Here is a 9912-nt window from a genome sequence, read left to right as displayed (position 1 = left end):
AGAAAATCTCGCAGTACGGATGCCATACGGATTACGTACGGAGGATGCCATGCGCACAATACGCTGACACACCCTGCCTACGGAGGAGATACGGACCACTATTTTGGGGACTTTTCTGCGTATTACGTCCGTAAATAATGGACCATATTTTCATACGCTGAGTGTGAGGCCGGCCTTAGATGGAGGCGCACGGCTCAGTCAGCACTAGGATTACCCCTGAATCTATCGCTCTTGGAATCTCCCGTCTGTAATATCACTAAGATCTATCAAAGATCTGGGGGGATCCAATCACTTAATGGGGGGAACTATTCTACTTTTAGCAACATTACCTGTTCTTAAAGGAGCAGCACCAGCAGACGAGCTGAATACTTGTCAGCACAGCAGAGTCCTGCATACACTGAGGCCCCTGATCATGTGACCCCTGACCCCTCCCCTCCTGTGACCTCATCACAGGTCCTGTGCGCACAGATAAGCCATATATGTGGAGTGCGGCTCTGCGGGTGGAGGTAGGTGCTGGAGATTCCCCATTACTGGGTGTGGGGGACATTAACCCCTTCAGCACTGAGGCTCTTTTGGGGTCTCTGTGTGGTGTGAACAGTGATGTAATGCAGGGGCGTAGCTAGGGTTTTGGCTCAGGGGGGCGAAGCTTCTGAGTGGCCCCTAACTAGGTTACTTTCATTACAACTCGGTGACGCGGCCTAATAGTGGAGGAGAACCTCAGCAGATGACCGCGCTGTTACTGAATATTATCTCTATATAACGACCAACATGGATATTACCGCCATATGGTCAGTGGTAGATACCAGCCCTACAGAACATATAAGAGATCACAGCACAGTTATAGATGGTGACTTACCACTGACGTCCTTTCTGATGGAATTTCCGGTCTTTTCCTTCTGGCCCAGACCGACATGACAACTTCTTCCAGCCAGGACTCGTCCGCAGAGAATACAACAAAGACACATTTCACTTCTCATAGTCCAGCCCCATCACCATCTATCTCCCAACCTGCACAAACTCCTCATCCTGCTGATACCCCAATACTGAGCCGCTGCTGCCGTATGTGTCCTTATTACTGCCCCTGATACCCCAACACTGAGCCGCTGCTACTGTATGTGTCCCTATTACTACACCTGATACCCCAATACTGAGCCTCTGCTGCCGTATGTGTCCCTATTACTGCACCTGATACCCCAATACTGAGCCACTGCTGCCGTATGTGTCCCTATTACTGCACCTGATACCCCAATACTGAGCCTCTGCTGCCGTATGTGTCCCTATTACTGCACCTGATACCCCAATACTGAGCCTCTGCTGCCGTATGTGTCCCTATTACTGCACCTGATACCCCAATACTGAGCCACTGCTGCCGTATGTGTCCCTATTACTGCACCTGATACCCCAATACTGAGCCACTGCTGCCGTATGTGTCCCTATTACTGCACCTGATACCCCAATACTGAGCCACTGCTGCCGTATGTGTCCCTATTACTGCACCTGATACCCCAATACTGAGCCACTGCTGCAGTATGTGTCCTTACTACTACACCTTATATCCCAATACTGAGCATCTGCTGCCGTATGTGTCCCTATTACTGCCCCCGATACCCCAATACTGAACCGCTGCTGCCGTATGTGTCCCTATTACTGCACCTGATACCCCAATACTGAGCCACTGCTGCCGTATGTGTCCCTATTACTGCACCTGATACCCCAATACTGAGCCACTGCTGCAGTATGTGTCCTTACTACTACACCTTATATCCCAATACTGAGCATCTGCTGCCGTATGTGTCCCTATTACTGCCCCTGATACCCCAATACTGAGCCGCTGCTGCCGTATGTGTCCTTATTACTGCCCCTGATACCCCAACACTGAGCCGCTGCTACTGTATGTGTCCCTATTACTGCACCTGATACCCCAATACTGAGCCTCTGCTGCCGTATGTGTCCCTATTACTGCACCTGATACCCCAATACTGAGCCTCTGCTGCCGTATGTGTCCCTATTACTGCACCTGATACCCCAACACTGAGCCGCTGCTACTGTATGTGTCCCTATTACTGCACCTGATACCCCAATACTGAGCCACTGCTGCCGTATGTGTCCCTATTACTGCACCTGATACCCCAATACTGAGTCACTGCTGCCGTATGTGTCCCTATTACTGCACCTGATACCCCAATACTGAGCCACTGCTGCAGTATGTGTCCTTACTACTACACCTTATATCCCAATACTGAGCATCTGCTGCCGTATGTGTCCCTATTACTGCCCCTGATACCCCAATACTGAGCCGCTGCTGCCATATGTGTCTCTATTACTGCAGCTGCTGTGTGGTTCTCTGTGCCCTCTAAATTCTAAAGCACCCCTCTAGAATATAGTAATGTCAGGCGCAAGTGCCCTAGAAAACAGTGCCCATATTTTGCCCCCTAGAATGTAATCATTCCCCCTGTGTGCCCCTTTGACAGTCACAGTAACCTGAGTTCCTCTATAACAATAAGTGTCCACTTTACATTTTATAATGTTCCTAGTCTTCCCCCTGTACAGCTCCCCTATACACAGTATGATGCTCTTATACACAGTATAATGCCACCTCACTGTATATATACTGACTCCTTAGAAGCCCCCAAATGGTTTGATAGCTCCAACAGTGTAATCTCCACACTGTATGATGGCAATCTAGATAGCCTCCATATAGTATAATGCACCAGACAATCCTCAATACAGTATAATGTACTCCCCATAGGCCTCCATATACTATAATGCACTCCCCATAGGCAGACTCTATTGTATAATGCAGCTCCCCATTAGGAAGACTCTATACAGTATAACACACTTTCCATAGGCAGATTATATATAGTATAATATACTCCCCATAGGCAGACTCTATAGTATAATGCAGCCCTTAAAGGGAACCTGTCACCAGTTTTGGCCTATATAAGTTATGGCCATCACCTTTCAGGGCCTGCTCCCCTGCTTTCTGTCTATGAAGTGCACATAATTACATCACCCAGCTTTCCACACAGACTTTCCTCTGCTCCTAGCATTCTCATGGTATGCTTTTCAGCTAACCCCAGCTTACCCTGTGATATTTATGACCTTGTTTACTCAGGCCTGATTGTATGCATCTGGTTCACTCTTAATTCTCTGACCAAGATGAGCAGAGATCACTCCCCTATGCTTCACACCTGAACGCACTTAGTTTGCCATATATTGCATAGTATAAGTCTGCATGGACTTCAGTCTGCAGTGTGATCCCTTAGAAGTGTGAATTACAGTAGAATTAAAACCTGAATTGAACCTGAAGGGAACTGTAGGTAACTGGCCAGTCACTGTAAACAATGTCTGTGTTTGTTCTCACTTTCACCCCTATAATCCTTCACTTTCTGCTAACTCCCCTGATCCCTACACCAAGTAAGGAACTGTTCATCTCTTCTTCAATCCTCCCCATCCACCTCACCTCCTCCTCAGAACTGTTCCTTAACATACAATCCTCTGTCTCCAAGCACAGACAGCCCCCTCACACACTCTCCTGCTCCCACCTGCTAACACTTTCTCTGCTTCTTCTTACTGCTGGTGATATCTCTCCAAATCCTGGTCCTCCTCACCATATTCCCACAATCATTTCTACCTCCCATCCACGATCTAGCACAATCTTCCGTAACCTCTCTAACCTTATACCCATTTGCCCAGCCCTCGCCTCCCCAGTCCCACCAACAGGAGCTCTGTGGAACTCTCGCTCTGTTTGCAACAAGCTCTCCTACATCCATGATCTCTTTGTTACTACCAAACTTTCCTTCCTCGCCATCACCGAAACCTGGCTCACCCCTTCTGGCTCAGTCTCCCCTGCTGCACTCTCTTACGGTGGCTTCCACCTTTCCCACACACCCCGCCCCAGCAGCAAACATGGCGGAGGAGTTGGTTTTCTCCTGTCAGATAACTGCTCCTTCACCCCAATCCCACTGCCACCCTCTGTTACCCTCCCTTCCTTTGAGGTGCACTCTATGCGCATCTATTCCCCCACCAACCTCCAACTGGCTGTCATTTACCGCCCCCCAGGGCCAGCCACCATCTTCTTTGACCACTTCACCACCTGGCTACTTCATTTCCTTTCTGCGGACATCCCCACTATCATCATGGGCGACTTCAACATACCCATTGACACTTCCCTCTCAGCTGCCACTAAACTTCTATCTCTCACTTCCTCCTTCGGCCTCACTCAATGGTCTTCTGCAGCCACTCACAAAGATGGTCACACACTGGACCTCATCTTCACCCGCCTCTGCTCTCTATCTAACCTCTCTAACTCACCTCTTCCACTCTCTGACCACAACTTTCTCACATTCTCATCTCTCTCCACTCCATGTCTACAATCCCCACCCCACAAACTTTCACACCCTCGCAGAAATATTAAGCATCTTGACCTACATTCATTCTCTGAATCCCTCCTCCCCCTCACAGGCATAAGTTTTATACACAATGCGGATGACGCTGCCGCTCTATATAACACCACAATAGCTGTAGCTTTGGAATCTGCTGCCCCACTTGCACATACCAAAGCTCGCAAAATCAACAGACAGCCCTGGCACACCAGCCTGACCAAAGAACTGAGGCGAGCTTCCAGGGCTGCTGAGCGCAGATGGAAAAGATCCCACTCTAACGAGCACTTCATCGCATTCAAACATTCCCTCACTACTTTCAAGACCACACTCGCCACAGCTAAACAAACCTACTTCTCATCTCTCATATCCTCTCTCTCTCACAACCCTAAACAGTTATTCAACACCTTCAATTCTCTCCTCCGTCCCCCAGCACCGCCTCCCTCCCCACTTATCTCTGCTGAAGACTTTGCCTCATTTTTCAAGCAGAAGATTGATAGCATTAGAGACAGTTTTGGTCAACAACCCCCAGAGCTCTTCCTCCCGATTTCCCAGCCCTCCACCTCCAAAACCAACTTCTCCACCATTACAGAAGATCAACTCTCCACTCTACTCTCAAGATCACATCTCACCACCTGTGCACTTGACCCACTCCCATCCCACCTCATCCCAAACCTCACCACAATCTTCATCCCAACCCTAACCCATCTCTTCAACCTATCACTAACAACTGGTGTTTTCCCCCTCAAGCTTTAAACATGCTTCCATCACACCTATCCTCAAAAAGCCCTCTCTTGACCCATCCTCTGTATCTAGCTATCGCCCTATATCACTTCTCCCCTATGCCTCCAAACTACTGGAACAACACGTCTACCTTGAACTGTCCTCCCATCTCTCTTCTTGCTCCCTCTTTGACCGCCTACAATCTGGCTTCCGGTCACACCATTCCACCGAAACTGCCCTTACTAAGGTCACCAATGACCTCTTAACCGCCAAGAGCAAGCGACACTACTCTGTCCTCCTCCTCCTTGACCTGTCGGCTGCCTTTGACACAGTGGACCATTCCCTATTATTACAAACCCTCTCATCCCTTGGCATCGCAGACTTGGCCCTATCCTGGATCTCATCATACCTAACAGACCGGACATTCAGCGTCTCCCACTCACACACCACCTCCTCACCTCGCCCTCTATCTGTCGGAGTCCCACAAGGTTCAGCCCTTGGGCCCTTGCTCTTCTCCATTTACACCTTTGGCCTGGGACAGCTCATAGAATCTCATGGCTTTCAGTATCACCTCTATGCTGATGACACACAGATCTACATCTCTGGACCAGATATCACCTCCCTTCTAACCAGAATCCCTCAATGTCTGTCCACTATTTCATCCTTCTTCTCCGCTAGATTTCTGAAACTTAACATGGACAAAACAGAATTCATCATCTTTCCCCCATCTCACGCGACCCCCCCAACGAACCTATCCATTACAGTAAATGGCTGCCCACTCTCCCCAGTCCCACAAGCTCGCTGCCTCGGGTTAATCCTTGACGCTGATCTCTCCTTCAAACCACATATCCAAGCCCTTTCCACTTCCTGCCGACTTCAACTCAAAAATATTTCACGAATCCGTTCATTCCTCAACCATGAATCTGCAAAAACCCTAGTCCATGCCCTCATCATCTCTCGCCTTGACTACTGCAACCTCCTGCTCTGTGGCCTCACCTCTAACACTCTCGCACCCCTCCAATCTATTCTAAACTCTGCTGCCCGACTAATCCACCTGTCCCCCCGCTATTCCCCGGCCTCTCCCCTCTGTCAATCCCTTCACTGGCTTCCCATTGCCCAGAGACTCCACTACAAAACCCTAACCATGACGTACAAAGCCATCCACAACCTGTCTCTTCCATACATCTGCGACCTCGTCTCCCGGTACTTACCTACCCGCAACCTCCGATCCTCACAAGATCTCCTACTCTACTCCCCTCTTATCTCCTCTTCCCACATTCGTATACAAGATTTCTCTCGCGTGTCACCCCTACTCTGGAACCCTCTACCATAACACATCAGACTCTCGCCTACCATCGAAACCTTCAAAAAGAACCTGAAGACCCACCTCTTCAGACAAGCCTACAACCTGCAGTTACCACCGATCGACCAAACCGTTGCATGACCATCTCTACCCTCACCTACTGTATTCTCACCCATCCCTTGTAGATTGTGAGCCTTCGCGGGCAGGGTCCTCTCTCCTCCTGTACCAGTTATGAATTGTATTGTTTAAGATTATTGTACTTGTTTTCATTATGTATACCCCTCCTCACATGTAAAGCGCCATGGAATAAATGGCGCTATAACAATAAATAATTATAATAATATACAGAAATCTATAATGCTGTATATCTGCCCCCAAGCCGACCTGTAAGAGAAGAAAAAAACCTTTTAATATAATCACCTGTATGGCAGTCCAGTCCGAGGGATGTCGCAGGTCAAAGAGCCCCGGCATCTGCGCACTGCAGTACTTTGCTGTGCCCTCAACAGGGCAGATAAGTACACCTGCACAGGAGCGTGATGCCGAGGAGCCTGTGTGGATGATGCAATGACGCATCATCCACATGAAGCAAGCAGGAGGACAGTGATCATAAGAAGATGGGAGACGCTGGACCAAGAAGAGTGACACCCCTCGGACCAGACCGCCCCGCAGGTGAGTATAATAAAAGTTATTTTTCTTCTCTTACCGGACGGGTTGGGGGCAGATATACAGCATTATAGAATGCTGTAGATAAGCCCAGAAAGGTGACGGCCGTATCTCATTGGCCAAACCTGGTAACAGATTCCCTTTAATATAATGCACCCCATAGCCCGCCTCTATAGTATATTGCAGCCCCAAGTATAATGCACCCCCATAGGCAGCCTCTATAACATGACCGACACCTATAGATATCCCTAATATAAAGCCATGAAGGAAACGTATGGCACACCGAAAAAACAACCTTCACACCAAGGCCATGAGATTAAAAAATATATATAACTTTTATTAAACACAATATACATTAAAATTAGATAGTGGCGGGTGAAATACCCAGGGCACAAGACAGAAGGTGGGCAACCCAGACCAAAAGTTCCATAAATAACAGTACTTGTAAGAGCAATATTAACCGGCAAGTGCCAATGTGCAATTAATCATGTACAGACATACAAATAGTGAGAGGTCAAAATAGCGTATATAATTACCGAATGGAGCGCTCCTGGGGACCCACCACACCCGACGCTCGTTTCGCACCGAAATGCTTCGTCTGGGGGTCCCCTGTTATGGTCTGGTGATTAAGGAGCGACATGTGACTAGTTCTGAGCAAGTGGGAACTATACTGACCGCAGTCCCTAAGCTCAACACAACACTAGAAATAGCCGTGGGATGCTCCTAACACTCCCTAGGCACCTCGTCACAGCCTAAGAGCTAACTACCCCTAAAGATAGAAGCAGGAAAACTATCTTGCCTCAGAGAAAATCCCCAAAGGATAGATAGCCCCCCACATATAATGACTGTGAGAGGAGAAGGAAACTACATACGTAGTATGAAACAAGATTTAGCACAGGAGGCCATTTCTAGCTAGATAGGAATAGTACAGGAAAGAGCACTGTGCGGTCAGTAATAAAACTTAGAAAAAGTCCACCGCAGAGAAATGCAAAAAACTCCACACCTAACTAAAGGTGTGGAGGGCAAACTCTGCTGCCCAGAGCTTCCAGCTTAGCTGAATAGATCCATACTGATAAGCTGGACAAAAGAGCAAAAACAAAGACAGTACTGAACAACAAAGTCCACAATAAGTGAACTGCAAAGGACAAGCAAGGACTTAGCTTTGCAGAACTGGTCAGAGTGTCAGGAAAATCCAAAGAGCAAAGACTCCAGGCTGGAACAATTGACAACTGGCATTGAATGAGGGCTAAGGCCAGACTAATATAGCCGAGCCCGAAAGACGATCAGTGAAAACAGCTGCAGAAGCTAAATCCAAGAAGCAGCCATACCACTCAAAACCACAGGAGGGAGCCCAAGAGCGGAACTCACAACAGTACCCCCCCTTGAGGAGGGGTAACCGAACCCTCACCAGAGCCCCCAGGCTGATCAGGACGAGCCAAATGAAAAGCACAAACCAAATCGGCGGCATGAACATCGGAGGCAACAGCCCAAGAATTATCCTCCTGGCCATAACCCTTCCACTTGACAAGATACTGAAGCTTCCGCCTTGAAAAACGAGAATCCAAAATTTTCTCAACCACATATTCCAACTCCCCCTCAACCAACACCGGGGCACGAGGATCTCCGCAACAAAGATCTATGGAAAACATAACGTCAAATTGTCCACCACATGAGCCCAAATCCGCTGCAACCTGTCCACCACAGAATCCACACCAGGACAATCAGAAGGCTCAACCTGCCATGAAGAAAAACGAGGATGGAAACCAAAATTACAAAAGAAAGGCGAAACCAAAGTAGCCGAACTGGCCCGATTATTAAGGGCAAACTCGGCCAACGGCAAAAAAGTCACCCAATCATCCTGATCAGCAGACACAAAGCATCTCAATAGGTTTGATTAGTTCGCTCAGTTTGGCCATTTGTCTGAGGATGGAACGCCGAAGAAAAAGACAAATCAATACCCATCCTAGCACAAAAGGCCCGCCAAAACCTGGAAACAAACTGGGAACCTCTATCAGACACAATATTCTCCGGAATGCCATGCAAACGAACCATATGTTGAAAAAACAATGGAACCAAATCAGAGGAGGAAGGCAATTTAGGCAAAGGTACCAAATGGACCATTTTAGAGAACACAAACCACCCAAATAACAGACATCCTCTGGGACACAGGAAGATCCGAAATAAAATCCATGGAATATGCGTCCAAGGCCTCTCCGGAATGGGCAAAGGCAAAAGCAACCCACTAGCACAGGAACAGGAAGGCTTAGCCCGGGCACAGGTCCCATAGGACTGCACAAAAGAACGCACATCCCGCGACAAGGAAGGCCACCAAAAGGACCTAGCAACCAAATCTTTGGTACCAAAAATCCCAGGATGACCGGCCAACACAGAACAATGGACCTCAGAAGTTACCTTACTTGTCCCATCTATCAGGAACAAACAGCTTCCCTACAGGACAGCGATCAGGCTTATCAGCCTGAAATTCCTGAAGCGCCCGCCGCAAATCAGGGGAGATGGCAGATGGAATCACCCCTTCCCTAAGAATACCAACCGGCTCAAGGACTCCAGGGGAATCAGGCAAAAAACTCCTAGAGAGGGCATCCGCCTTAACATTCTTAGATCCCGGAAGATATGAGACCACAAAATCAAAACGGGAGAAAAACAGGGACCACCGAGCCTGTCTAGGGTTCAGCCGCTTGGCCGACTCAAGGTAAATCAGATTCTTATGATCGGTCAAGACCACAATGCGGTGCTTGGCTCCCTCAAGCCAATGTCACCACTCCTCAAATGCCCACTTCATAGCCAACAACTCCCGATTGCCGACATCATAATTGCGTTCCG

The 9912-nt window shown here is 48.4% G+C and overlaps 1 protein-coding gene across 2 annotated transcripts in view; it reads left to right on the top strand.

Annotated features, from left to right (window-relative positions):
• The first annotated feature begins 464 nt into the window (after positions 1-464).
• LOC138663317 (oocyte zinc finger protein XlCOF22-like) overlaps positions 465-9912 on the top strand; it is a 29925-nt gene continuing 20477 nt past the window's right edge. The window contains exon 1 of one of the 2 annotated variants that reach the window (XM_069749493.1): positions 465-506. The gene's annotated coding sequence lies outside the window, so the exon portion shown is untranslated. The remainder of the gene's footprint in view (positions 507-9912) is intronic. The other variant, XM_069749492.1, reaches the window with a different exon arrangement.

The sequence above is a fragment of the Ranitomeya imitator genome, chromosome 2, assembly GCF_032444005.1.
Source record: "Ranitomeya imitator isolate aRanImi1 chromosome 2, aRanImi1.pri, whole genome shotgun sequence".
Classification (NCBI taxonomy): domain Eukaryota; kingdom Metazoa; phylum Chordata; class Amphibia; order Anura; family Dendrobatidae; genus Ranitomeya; species Ranitomeya imitator.
The sequence above is the reverse complement of the archived record's forward strand: the minus strand, read 5'-3'. Positions and strand labels throughout refer to the sequence as shown.